Here is a 13268-nt window from a genome sequence, read left to right on the forward strand (position 1 = left end):
TCCCTCTAAAAACTCAAAGGGCTGTGGAAGCAGGAAGAGAATGGAGCCAGTGCATTTCTGTGCCGAGGTGAGAGCAGTTCTCATGAGATGGCATAATGAGCTGCGGCTGCCTGCGACCGTAGCGGCGATATCCGCCCATTAAACAGAAACCCCAGGTTTGTGTCGTTAAAAAGCAGCTGTTTTTGCGTGGGTCAGGACTGACAGAGTGCTGGCTGGCTTCTGATAGTGGCTATAAGCTAATTGTGAAAAGACTCATTATATCTGATAAAGAAGCACATAAATCACATAGCGGGGCTGACCTGAGGCCGGCCTCAGAGGCTTGGCAGGGGGAACAGGGGGAACGGGGGGAACTCTCACCGGGGCTGACTCGGAATGCCTCACATCTCATTACGTCGTCTTCTTCACAGAGTTCCAACCGTATCTTTGATTCTGTTAGGGATTCCATCTTTACATACCAGCTCTGTTTTGTCTGGATAAAAGGAAGCTGAGAATGTGATGATGGTGAATCTTAAGAATCTCATGATAGTGGTGCGCTGATATGTTCCTCATTGACATGTAATCCTACAATATAGGCCTGTGTAGGAGTCGGAAAACCATCAGTGCAAACATACCGGCCAAATGTTCCTGTCAGATAAATGGAAGTTATAGACAGTAAACTAGGTCTAGACTTTCCTTGATCATAAAAACTAAGGATGGTGGTTTGTGTTCCCTCCCAGTTTAACCTCTGTTTGTAACTCTCCACTGACATGTTCCGTCTCAATGGCATAGAGCATGTACTGTAGACCATTGACTACTCTCATATATGGAAAAACAGTGGGTTGAGAATAGAGAACACAATGATGAATGGAGTATTTTACTAGATATGAAACATTGGCTTTATTTGCTTTCTCCTGAATTTTGCACATGAGCCGTTGCCCATCTGAAGGCTGCGCTTCTTTGGCAGTAGCAGAACTGGTACAAACCCAGGAAAGATATTTAAAGGTTCATTTAGAACACATGTTGGGAGAGGAAGCTGAACTCGCTTAAAATACAACATCAGACTTGGCTCATTGAGTTATATATTTGATTATCTACTAAGGGTCTATTTCCTAAACAGATACAAATAGATCCGGTTGACCTCTGTTATTGGTTTTTATTTACGATTGAAATGTATTTTATTACAGTGCTGTGAATTCTGAATGGGCATCAATAGACTGTTTCCCCACTTGTACTGTCAGACAGCAGGAAAAAATATAACAGAAAACTAGATTTAAACATGCCTCTGTCTTAGTCATCATTCCTGTGGAAAACCTAAGGGATAGATTGAAATGTACATAATGGATACCTGGAGGAAAATGGGGGAGGGTCATGTTTTTTTAAGAGGGAAGGTTTAGTGTTTTTTTAATCTAGACCAGGAGAGGGTCATGTAATTGATGACATTTCTATATTTCTCAGTGTTTTAGAATGAGTTGCTTATTAGGCTATATATCATGTGTGCCCAATGCCGCCCCTCATCTCTGATTCTCTGCTGGGTCTCACAATATAATTTGTGCCTATAGGCTATTTCGTGTGGTCTCAATCAAATTATCCATAGCCTATAGCCTATAGGCTACGAAGTGCATGCTTGGAGAATGTCACGCCCTGACCGTAGAGATCCTTTTTATGTCTCTATTTTGGTTGGTCGGGGCGTGAGTTTGAGTGGGCATTCTATGTCTAGTGTTCTATGTTGTCTATTTCTTTGTGTTTGGCCGTGTGTGGTTCTCAATCAGAGGCAGCTGTCTATTGTTGTCTCTGATTGAGAACCATATTTAGGTAGCCTGTTTTCCCACTTTGAGTTGTGGGTGATTATTTTCTGGTTAGTGTTTGTTGCACCTGTCAGAACTGTTCGTTGGTCGCTTTGTTGTTTTTTGTTCGTGTATTAATTCTTGATTAAAAGTATTATTGATACGTACCACCCTGCACTTTGGTCCTCCTCTCCTTCACCCAACAACGACAATCGTTACAGAGAAGCACAGAGCAAAGTTATATTTCTAAGATAGCTGCTGGGAAAGTGTAAATAAAATTAGGCTGCATTACACACTGCAATGGATATTCCAACCCTGAGCCCTGGCCTGCTCTGCTCTTGCTGATCAAAACTGTTTTGTGCGCTGCCTAACCAATGGCTGTGCTGTGTAGGTCTATTATGGCAGTTCAGTAAGAGAGTCTAAGGCTTCTTCCAAAAATATTTTTTGATTAGGCCTATTCCAAAATATCTTGCGCGTGGACGAGCCTATAGCGTATGTTCTGTTCAGTTTGAGAAGAAAGAGTGCGAAGATGAGGAGGACCGGAGGTCAACTTTGATATCTTGCTACTACAATAACTGATTTAATTTAAAACAAAATGTTTCTTACCCATGATGTCTATGTATCAGAGTTATTGACCTCACAATAAGCCAGATTTGAGTAATTTGCATTGTGCTGATGAAACTTGAAGCAGCAGCTGTGGCACAATCAAACAGAAATGGACAGCTCATGGTGCTGAAAGTCGAGGCAAATTCCAGTGGGTATAATTCACTTCAACCGTCTTCATTTTAATTAGGCTTTACTAACAACAAGAGGGCTTTGTGTTGGAGCCTATTTCTTTCTGTTTAAGAAATAATAGGTAGACCTACCTGTTTAACAGACAAAATTAGGCTAACAGACAAAATTAGGCTATAAGCTGTTATATCCAAAGATTTGTTGGTCAATTCCTCCACCCACCATGCACTCTTTAAATAGCCTACCTGAGAGAACGTGAAGGGTTGTTAAATTAAAACCAAGATTCGAATTGAGGGGGTATGAGAGAGAATGCCATAGGCCTAGTTTTTATTAAAGAAAATGGCAAAAAGCACAGGCCTACCCCTTGTTAGCTTAAGATTTTGAAGAAAATAAAAACAGATTGATAACAGCGTTTTTGTCACGCCCTGACCATAGAAAGCTGTTATTCTCTATGTTGGTTAGGTCGGGGTGTGATTAAGGGTGGGTTATCTAGGGGAAATATATATCTATGTTGGCCTGGTATGATTCCCAATCAGAGGCAGCTGTTTATCATTGTCTCTGATTGGGGATCATATTTGGGCAGCCATTTCCCCTTTTGTACTTTGTGGGATCTTGACTATGTTTTTGCATAGTTGCTGTCTAGCCCTGCAGAACTTTACGTTTCCTTTTGTCTTTTGTTGTTTTTTGGTGTTCATCTAATAAAGAAAAATGTACGCCTAGGACGCTGCACCCTGGTCTCATTCCAACAACGAAGATCCCACCACAAACGGACCAAGCAGCGTGGTCAGGATGAGAGGACATGACGGAAACCCGAGAGGCAGCCCCCCCAAAACATTTTGGGGGGGGCGCCAGGACGGATTGTGCCGGCTCAGCGCTCCTGGTCTTCGAAAGCGTCTCTTCGGCCCTGGATATCCTGCGCCGACTCTGCGCATTGTGACTCCGGTGCGCCTTCACAGCCCAGTACGTCCTGTGCCAGCGCCCCACAGTTGCCGGGCTAGGGTGAGCATCCAGCCAGGACGGGTTGTTCCAGCTCTGCGCTCCAGACCTCCGGTGCATCTACACGGTCCAGTATATCCTGTGTCAGCTCTACGCACCAGGCCTCCAGTGCGTCTCCCCAGCCCGGTAAGGCCTGTGCCAGCTCCACGCACCAGGCCTCCAGTGTGTCTCTCTGGCCCGGAGCCTCCAATGGTGATCCATGGCCCGAAGCCTCCAGTGATGATCCATGGCACGAAACCTCCAGTGATGATCCATGGCCCGAAGCCTCCAGTGATGATCCATGGCACAAAGCCTCCAGTGATGATCCATGGCACGAAGCCTCCAGTGATGATCCATGGCCCAGAGCCTCCAGTGATGATCCATGGCACGAAGCCTCCACTGATGATCCATGTCCTGGAGCCTCCAGTGATGATCCCTGGCCCGGACCTTGCAGTGATGATCCATGGCACGAAGCCTGCAGTGATGATCCATTGCACGAAGCCTCCAGTGATGATCCGCGGTCCGGAGTCTCCAGCTACGGTCTGCAGTCCAGAGTCTCCAGTGACGGTCTGCAGTCCAGAGTCTCCAGCGATGGTCTGCAGTCCAGAGTCTACAGCGACGGTCTGCAGTCTAGAGCCTCCAGCGGGGTTTCTTAGTCCAGAGCCGCCAGCGAGGGTTCCCAGTCCGGAGCCTCCAGCGAAGGTCCCCAGTCCGGAGCCTCCAGCGACAGTCCCCAGTCCGGAGCCTGCAGCGACGGTCCCCAGTCCGGAGCCTCCAGCGACGGTCCCCAGTCCGGAGCCTCCAGCGACGGTTCCCAGTCTGGAGCCACCAGCAACGGTCCCCAGTCCGGAGCCTCCAGCAGCGATTACCTCGTTGACCCTCCTGAGGACATTGAACCGGGGACTTAGCTTCTTACAGGGCAGGCGGAATGGGAGGTTTCTGGTGGAGTTACAGACGCGATCACCAGGATGGAATACGGGAGCTTCACTGCAGTGGTGATCTGCCTGCTCTTTCTGGCGGTGGACTTGGGCATCGTTCCATACCTCTTCTGAGCACCTGAACCACTTGTCTATGGCTATGGATCTGAAATTCCTGATGAAGCAGCGGTAAAAGTTGTCAAACCCCAAAAAACTTTGTAGTTCCTTTATGGTGGCTGGGACTGGCCATGACCTGACTGCATCTACCTTCCTTTCCTCCATAACCCCTCCCTGCGGGATGATCTGATATCCCAAGAAGGAGACGGCGACATGATGGAACTGGCACTTCTCTGCTTTGACGTACAGATGGTTATCCAGGCGTCCCAGGACTACCCGGACGTGGGTGATGTGATACTTCAAGGTGGCCGAGTAGATCAGGATGTCGTCGATGAACACAACCCAAGCGCCCAAGCATGTCCCTCGTTCACGAATGCCTGGAACACCGACGGAGCATTGGCTAAACAATAAGGCATCACCAAGTACTCCTAGTGCCCAGACACCGTGTTGAAGGCCATCTTCAATTTATCCCCCACCCGAATGCAGATCAAATTGTAGGCACTCCACAGATGAAGCTTAGTAAAAAAAAAATGGCCCCCAAGGAGCTGTTCAATGGTGGCCGGCACAAACGGGAGGGGGTAGCGGTATTTGGTAGTGATGGCATTGAGACCTCTGTAGTCAATACACAGACGAAGACCCCCCTCCTTCTTGGCCACAAAAAAAGAAACCAGCCGACGCAGGGGAGGTGGATGGGTGGATGAAACCCTGTTGGAGCCTCCTGGATGTACTCCTCCATAGCCTTGGTTTCAGCCCCCGACAGGGCGTAGATGTGGAGGCGCAGAGTCTGATAGGAGGTCGATGGCACTGTCCCAGGGGCAATGAGGAGAAAGACAGATGTTGCGAGTCTTAGAGAAAACCTCCCAGAGATCCTGGTAAACCTCCGTAATCTCCATCCACGGCCAGGAGCTGGTGGGGTCGTGGCATTGGAGCCACGGGAGGCAGAGGACGACCTTGTTTACGGATGCCTGGATGATGAAGAAAGAGAGGCTTTCTTGGTGCAGGGGTCCCACAGTGATGGTGAGTGGTGCTGTGATGTGTGTGACTGTGCCAGGCCCCAGTGGTCGTTTATCCAGCGCTTGAACCGGAAAGGAGAGCGGCATGATGTTATGTTCAGGGAGGAAGTAAGGGCCTGGTCAATATAATTCCTGGTGGCTCCGGAGTCCACTAGAGCTATGGAAACAACACATGAGGGACAGACAACTAGTGAAATCGGTACTAAAAGGGTTTGATGGAGAGTGAAGATGAGGGAATACTCACACCTACCCCAGGAGACAGATGATCACTGGACCACTCCTCTGCTTTAGTGGCTTTTGGGTTAGAACGTAGCGGACACCGTTGAAGCTGGTGTCCCTCCTGGCCACAATGGGGACAGAGCCCCAGCTGTCTCTATGGCGTCGCTAGGCCGCGGGGGAGGTGTGGCCCCTACCTCCATGGGTTCAGGCTCTGACTCAGATCGGTCAACGAAGGAGGGAGAGAGGCGATGGGAGTGCCGACGCTCCCAAAGGAGGTTATCCAGACGGATGGCCATCGTGATGAGTGTGTCCAATGAGAGGGTGTCATCTTGGCATACCAGCTCTGTCAGGACCTCTTCACTCAATCCTCTTCTGAATAAGGTGCAGAGCACCAGCTCATTCCATCCGCTGGATGCTGCCACTGCACAAAAGGTGAGGGCGTACTCCACAGCGGTCTGGTCCTCCTGTCGTAGTTGGAGTATGCACTCACCCACCTCTCTGCCCTCCGGTGGATGATCAAAGACTCTTCCGAACAGAGCCATGAACCTCCCTTAGGAATCCAGGTCATCCTCTCCTTTCTCCCAGACGGCCGTAGCCCATTCCAAAGCCCGCCCGGTCAACAGGGAAATAGCCATGGCAACCTTGGACCTCTCGGTGGTGGGGGCTCTCGTTTTGATTAGCAAAAGAGAGCTTGCACTGATGGAGGAAGCCACTCATTTGGATGGAGTCCTGTCATGTTTTGTCTGGGACAAACGTGCCCCGCTGACTTGGGCAGACTGCTGAATGGGCTGGGGTGCTGGCTCGCTGGGTCGACTCATGGTAGAGGATCCTCCGCTCATTGGGGGTGATGCCCCTTGGGGAAGATCCAGATGTTGAAGAACACAGAGGACCTCATTCATCGTCTTCCCCAGTTGCGCCAGCTTATCGTGCTGTTTGCGAAGTATGTCTACCTGTTCGTCAACCATCTGGGAGATGTCTCGGTTGGCTCCGAGATCTCTCAATAGCTCTCAATATTCTGTAACGTAAACGCAAAGAGTCAGGAAGCAAGTGCAGTTAGCGAGATTAATTACGAAGATGACGGAACGATACAAAACAAGGAAACACGTCTAACATGGAAACATAAGCAATATTGCCTGATTGGGGATAACAAGGGAGTGCTGGATAAAGGGGGAAGTAGTCAGGGCAGTGATGGAATCCAGGTGTGCCTCATGATGGGGCGCATGTGTGCGTAATGATGGGTTGCCAGGACCGTGGTTACTAGACCGGCGACATCGAGCACCGGAGAGGGGGAGAGGGAGTAGACTTGACTCATTGATGCCTTCAGTTACTCTTTGATTGAACGTTAGAATGAGCAAAATAAGTGACCTAAATGACTTTGAGCGTAATATGATTGCCGGAAACAGCCAGCCTTCTTGGCTTTTCACGCATGACAGTGTCTAGGGCAGGGGTCTCTAACAGTTCGATAGAGAGCTACCAGTAGCTCGCAGCCCACCTATGAGTAGCTCACCAAAAAAATCTGAAAATGTTTAGCCACTATTTGTTTAAAAAAACATACCTAACACAATATCTGCCAATTAATTTTCAGCAATATTGCCCGTCTGTCTGTGTGGTGCACACGTTTGTCTATCACACATGTTTAGCCCTTTGATGTGATAACTTGTGGGTTGCCAGAAATAATTTCCCCAAAACCTTCTCAATTAAATGGTAACTGCAAAGTAGGCTTACCTGGCAGAAGTACATGAGTAAGTATATTGTTTGTATCTATTATTTGTTACTTGCAAACTGTGCCATGAAATGAGCAGCAGCAGTACAGAACCATCCTAGACCGGCACAGTAGAAGGCACATTCCTCACTGGCTAGATGCGCAATTAAAGGGGAGTTACACTCAAATCAAAATTTGTTTCGTTTTCTTCCTGACCTAAAAAGTTGTCTTCTGATGTGGTTTAAGTATTGACATGGGCTCAGAACATCCAATTTTGTTGTTTCACTATGAACAATTGTCATTTTGAGAGTGAAAAAACAATCAAATCTATTGGGAAATATAAAACATCATTTTGGGGAACAAATCACAGATTTTTTATGGCCCCCCTTAGTTGTTTATTAACCATTAGTTTTCCAGGTATATTGCCAGAATAAATAGTGCACTGCTTTCTCTTGTACACTAAGGACCCGGGAAAGAGTTGCAGAGGAGAAGAGAAGAATGTGCGCATTTGAAAGCTAGAAATAAATGTGTAGCTAGCAAAAAGTGTCATTTGTTTAAAGTAAATGTCGTGCTGGAAAAGGTTGGAGACCCCTGGTGTAGGGTTTACTTCTTGATGAGAGGTCGAATGAGAATGGCAAGAACCATGCAGACGGGCCACAAACAGACAAATAACAGCGCAGTACAACAGTGTGTGCAGAACGGCATCTCGGTCGAGCAGAAAGCCTGATCACTCATGGAGCAAAGCTTGGTCCTGGGGATGTGGAGGAACAGGCTATCGCTTGATAAGAGGATGCAGGTTGGGATATGAGATATGAGCTCGTCTTTGAGGTATGGAGGGGCATTGCCATGGATGCACTGGAATGTCAGCAGGAGGGTTTTGAATTCGATTCGGGAAGCCAGTGGAGAGATGATGAAAGTGTTTACTCACTTTCATCAGGATCCTGGCAGCGCTGATCTGAATGTACTGGAGCTTCTGGAGACTCCTGCCAGGGATCAGGAGACAAAACAAATGGACGAGTTTTTCTGCATCAGACTGGGACAATGGGACATTTCCAACATTACCGCAGAACTTTGATATGCCTTGTTATTCTTACACATGCCTAATTTCTCTCTGACACATTTGAAGCAAAGACATATTCACTTTACTCGCCTCTGTGAGCTTAGATTATTGAAGTGGTTTTGACAGCGTATAGAAAAAGCGATGGCAGACAGAAAGCGTATGCTGTGTGTACATTGCTTAAACCCAGCTGAGGGATCTTGTAGAACTAGACTTGGCCTATATTCCAGGCAAAAACTATCATTGTGTGTCTACTCAGTGTTATTGAACACCTTGGTTTCTTCATTTTCTCCTTTCCTCCTCTCCTCCTTCTTAGAATTTTTTTTAATAAACGGCAACGTTAGTGGTCTGTGTGAAGAACCGTTACTATCTCTTGTTGGACCCCTGGAAGACTAGCTGTCATCATAGCTTCAGCTAATGGGGATCCAAATTAAATTAAATAATCCCACTTTGGCACAGTAGTTCCCTCAGTAGCAACCCTCCCTTATTCTCACATCTCGTTGGCTGTGTCCATCACTCCCTACCTGCTCCCGGCAAGCACTGGGAGTTGTGCCAGTGAGCGGCAGTGTGTGAGTAATGGTAAGTCATCCATCAAACCCTATAGCATCTGTCTGCTAGCCACGAAACACTACTGATCCCCAGTTTGAACCCCAGCTCATATGAAAACGCCTCTGCCACTTCTAGGCAAGTGTCACCAAACTGTAAAGCCAAGCTAATTAACCGAACAATAAAATAATTTACCCTAATTAACAAAGAACAGGCCTATAAAAGGAAGGAATGTCAAACACTGGGAGGTCACTCGAATTCTTGCACGTAAAGGAAGGAATGCAAAGTGTGTGCGTGTATCTATGTGTGTGTCTGTGCGTGCGCGAGTGCGACTCTTGCATATTATCATTGCGAGTGATATAGACATATTTACCCCGTAACAAGACATTATAATCTGTGCTCTAATTACACTTATGGTCTAGTCCTCCTGTGTGGCTCAGTTGGTTAGAGCATGGTGCTTGCGACGTCAGAGTTGTGAGTTTGATTCCCACGGGAGAGCAATATGAAAAAGCACTGAAATATAGAGCTTTAAGCTGCTCTAGGTAAGAGCCTTTGTTGATGTGTCTATTTTCTCACACAGACACAAACACTGCAGACAGGCTCCCGTACTCAAACTCCACTGACAGTCCCATTTACCTTTGTACTAATTCTGTACAATTCTTACCTTGTACTAAGAGCAGAGACTGTGGCTGTTACTTCAGTGAACGAGTGTGTTGTTGAGCTGTCCTGTCCTCTCTGAGAGCTGGCTCCTGGGAAGTGTGTGTGTTACTGTGTAGTGGGTCAGGTGGCTCCTCGGAGCCCGAGGCTGCTGGGAACACCTGCTGCTGTAGCCTGGAGGACTCTACTATCCCATATGCCCCGGCTTGTGTAAAGCATATTGTTTGTTGTTCTTGTTATGTTATTATCTCACAATTCAATGCAAAAGTAGAATCAGTCCGGAACAGCAACTACTCATGACCACATCGCATTGTAGGAGGACTTTGACAATGTAATACCTGTGATGTTATTACAGATATCTCTCCTGTTCAAGTGAGAACTTCCTGGAATAAAAACTTTTGCACACCTGAAGTAATGCCTTGTCACAGGTATGCACCATATTAGTATCCATTTTACACACAGACCGAAATCCCACTAATTTACCATGGCTGCATTTTGCTTGCTCTGTTGTATATCTGAAAGGTGTAAGTGGTAAAAAAAAAAACATGGGAATCCCCACCTAAAGGCCTAGTCATGATTCCTGCATTTGCACAGACCCTGTAACCAAAATACAGGTATCAGGTCTGTGTGAACGGTTCTCTGCTTGTTTGCAGGTAAATTCATGAACACTATCATTGTTCAACACCTCCCTAATTTGAAATGCAAACAGCCCCCGTGGTTTATCAACACCCCCCTGCCACCACCCCTCCCAATTTGCCAGTTACCCACTGATATGTATAAAAGGGGTATAACTGCAAGAAAGTGGTAAATAAGGGGCTGTTTGAAAGGGGCTCATATAAACATTGCCTTGTATTTTTACAGGTAATATACCACATATTCTGTCTGAAATGGGTATAGGAGAATCAACCTTTTTTTTCAAAGTGAGAAACTGACAGCAATGCTCATTGATCAGACATAGGGGCCTGTCTTCGCTTGGTCAATCATTTTTCTTGTCCAGAACTACATGTGTCTGTCTGGATTATAGATTTAGAACTCGTCAATCTGAGAGCCATATTCTCCGTTTTCTCTGGCTCCATCTCTCTCCTCAGAAACCACTTTCAGCTCAAGGCCATCTCTGCCATAGAGAGACGAGAGAGGGAGGAATACTCTCAACTCCACTCCATCTTATTTATAGAGTTTTGAGTAGAGTTACAGATGGCCCATATAAATCTGAATAGGGATTCATTTCAGTAATAGGGCCTAAAATTGGCCACTGAACCATTGTGAGGTCTATTATCTGACGTCCAGTAAGTTGTCCCTAGCCAAGTTCAGTACAGTACGGCGGTAGGGTTTCTCATCATGACAATTTCCTATCACTCGGCAAGGGCCGCATCTTCAAACGAGATGATACTGTCTTTTGGGTGCTAATATCCCATCTCATTCCTGGAACATTCTTTTTCCTGTGTCAGTCAGTGAGAAACCCATCCGCTCAAACCATCAGCCAAATGAAGAGGACAGAAAGTTTGAATTAAAGCAGATATTAAAAGCTTCCCCGGGGAGATCAAATGAAGTCGCTGCGTGAGGTGTGACAGTGATACGAAGGAGAAAAACAGGACCGGGAATTAGAACACGTCAAATGTAAATCATACCTCTCCGCTAATTATGTTTCACAAACAGTTTGAATTTGATCATCAAATCCCATTTTGCCCTCAGGATACACTGTGTGTGGATCCCTCAGGCGACATACTTCAGTCAGAACATCCAGCTCCTAACCATTGAGAACATGCTCCTATGTGCATGCTCGTTGACTACTTTCCATAATACTCTCCTTCATCTATGCAGGATGCAGATCTCTAGTCTTAAGCAGCTGACCTTCCATTGCTGGGTGTGTAGACCCAACAAGGCTATAATATCATGGTGTCCCACAGTTATCTGCCAGACTAAACACACAGTACGCTTCCTGTTGTTGACATTTCTCAAGGTGGCAGGTTTTCCTTGCGACTGAGGTAATGAACGTGATGCGCTCATACCTCCCGCTGATGCATCTGCTGGGTGAGACTCGCCACAGATGGAGAAACAGACAGAAAACAGCTTCTAGGCTTACATTTCAAAGGAAGATGATCCAGCTATACCTCCTCTCATCTATTTAACCCCTCGCCTATATTTCTCTCTCCCTGTCTGTCTGTGAGGTGGTTCATATTTAATGACACATTCATAGTAATCCAATCTAACACAGATCATGTAAAATGAGGCATGTACCACACACTCCCAGGGGTGGAAACATATCCTTCGTATTAATCACTGGTGCTTCATTGTCAGAAGTTGATCCACAGAACAGCCAGACATAAATCTCTCTGCCTAATCCCATTAAAGAGAACAAGGCTGTGGATTTAACCATTTTAATCATCTCAACATGAGAGTGTATGGAAATGGAAGGTGATTATACTTCACCTGATTCTCTTTCAAGGTAAACCCCCCCGCGACGCAATACTGGGCTTTTCCGAGGTTCCTGTACACACTGTACACATTCCTGAGAGAGGATAACCCTCATTCATGGTTTACTAAAGGTAAATTATATTCTGTCTGTCTTTCAGTTAGCATACCACACCACAGTGCTGGTTGAGAATAGCAGTGTGTGTGTGTGGTCCCCTCAGGACTATGACGTAGAGTGGCGGTGGGTTTAGGTGTCACTGAATAAGGAGAGGAAGGAAGGTCAAAGAATGCAAGCAGATTCACAGGTCGCCTGCCTTGAATGACACCCAGCTCTTTTTCTCCACCAATCCTGTATAGAGTGGCTCAACTGTGTCTTGTTGTTGAAGATAAAACACATGATTGTTATAATGATTCTCTCTTGGTTGAGAACTCTGTTCTTGACCTTTAGTTGTTGTTTGGTTCCCAGGGTCTCTGTGAGGATGTAACCTAAATGTCCGATAAGGCCTCTAAAGCTCTCCCTTACATTGTAATTACACTGCTGTTTGGCAAAAGGCTTCGGTGTCAAAATTACTGTCTGCTCCCATTAGAGAGAGAGAGAGAGAGAGAGAGAGAGAGAGAGAGAGAGAGAGAGGAAGAACAGAGAGAAAGAACAGAGAGAACAGAGAGAGGTGAGAGAGAGAAAGAGGACAGAGAGAGGTGAGAGAGAAAGAGGACAGAGAGAGTGAGAGAGAGAGAGAAAGAGGACGGAGAATGAGATGGAGGAGGAAAGAGAGGAAGGTCAGAGAAAGAGAGGGAGAGAGAGGGATAGACACACAGAGAGAAAACAAGGATAATGAGAGAGAAGCCTAGCAGGTTTTGGCAGAGATCCTAAGAAATCACTCAACACATTGCAGGTTCAAGTATGATTGTTTGAAGTTGTGTAGTTTTTCTATTTGGGAATTAACTTCAGATAATAGAATGACAGCTGTTCAGTAGTAAGGAGTGTAAATAAACAACTTTGGATGCCTAACACGTACTGCTTATTGACAGTTATCTTCCATTTTTGTCAAAGAGCAATGAACAAAAGCTTGTCTCTATTTAATTTTCCACCCATTATTGAACCTTTATTCAACAAGGCAAGTCAGTTAAGAACAACTTCTTTTTTACAATGACTGCCTA

Source organism: Salvelinus fontinalis, chromosome 10 (genome assembly GCF_029448725.1).
Source record: "Salvelinus fontinalis isolate EN_2023a chromosome 10, ASM2944872v1, whole genome shotgun sequence".
In the NCBI taxonomy this organism is placed as follows: domain Eukaryota; kingdom Metazoa; phylum Chordata; class Actinopteri; order Salmoniformes; family Salmonidae; genus Salvelinus; species Salvelinus fontinalis.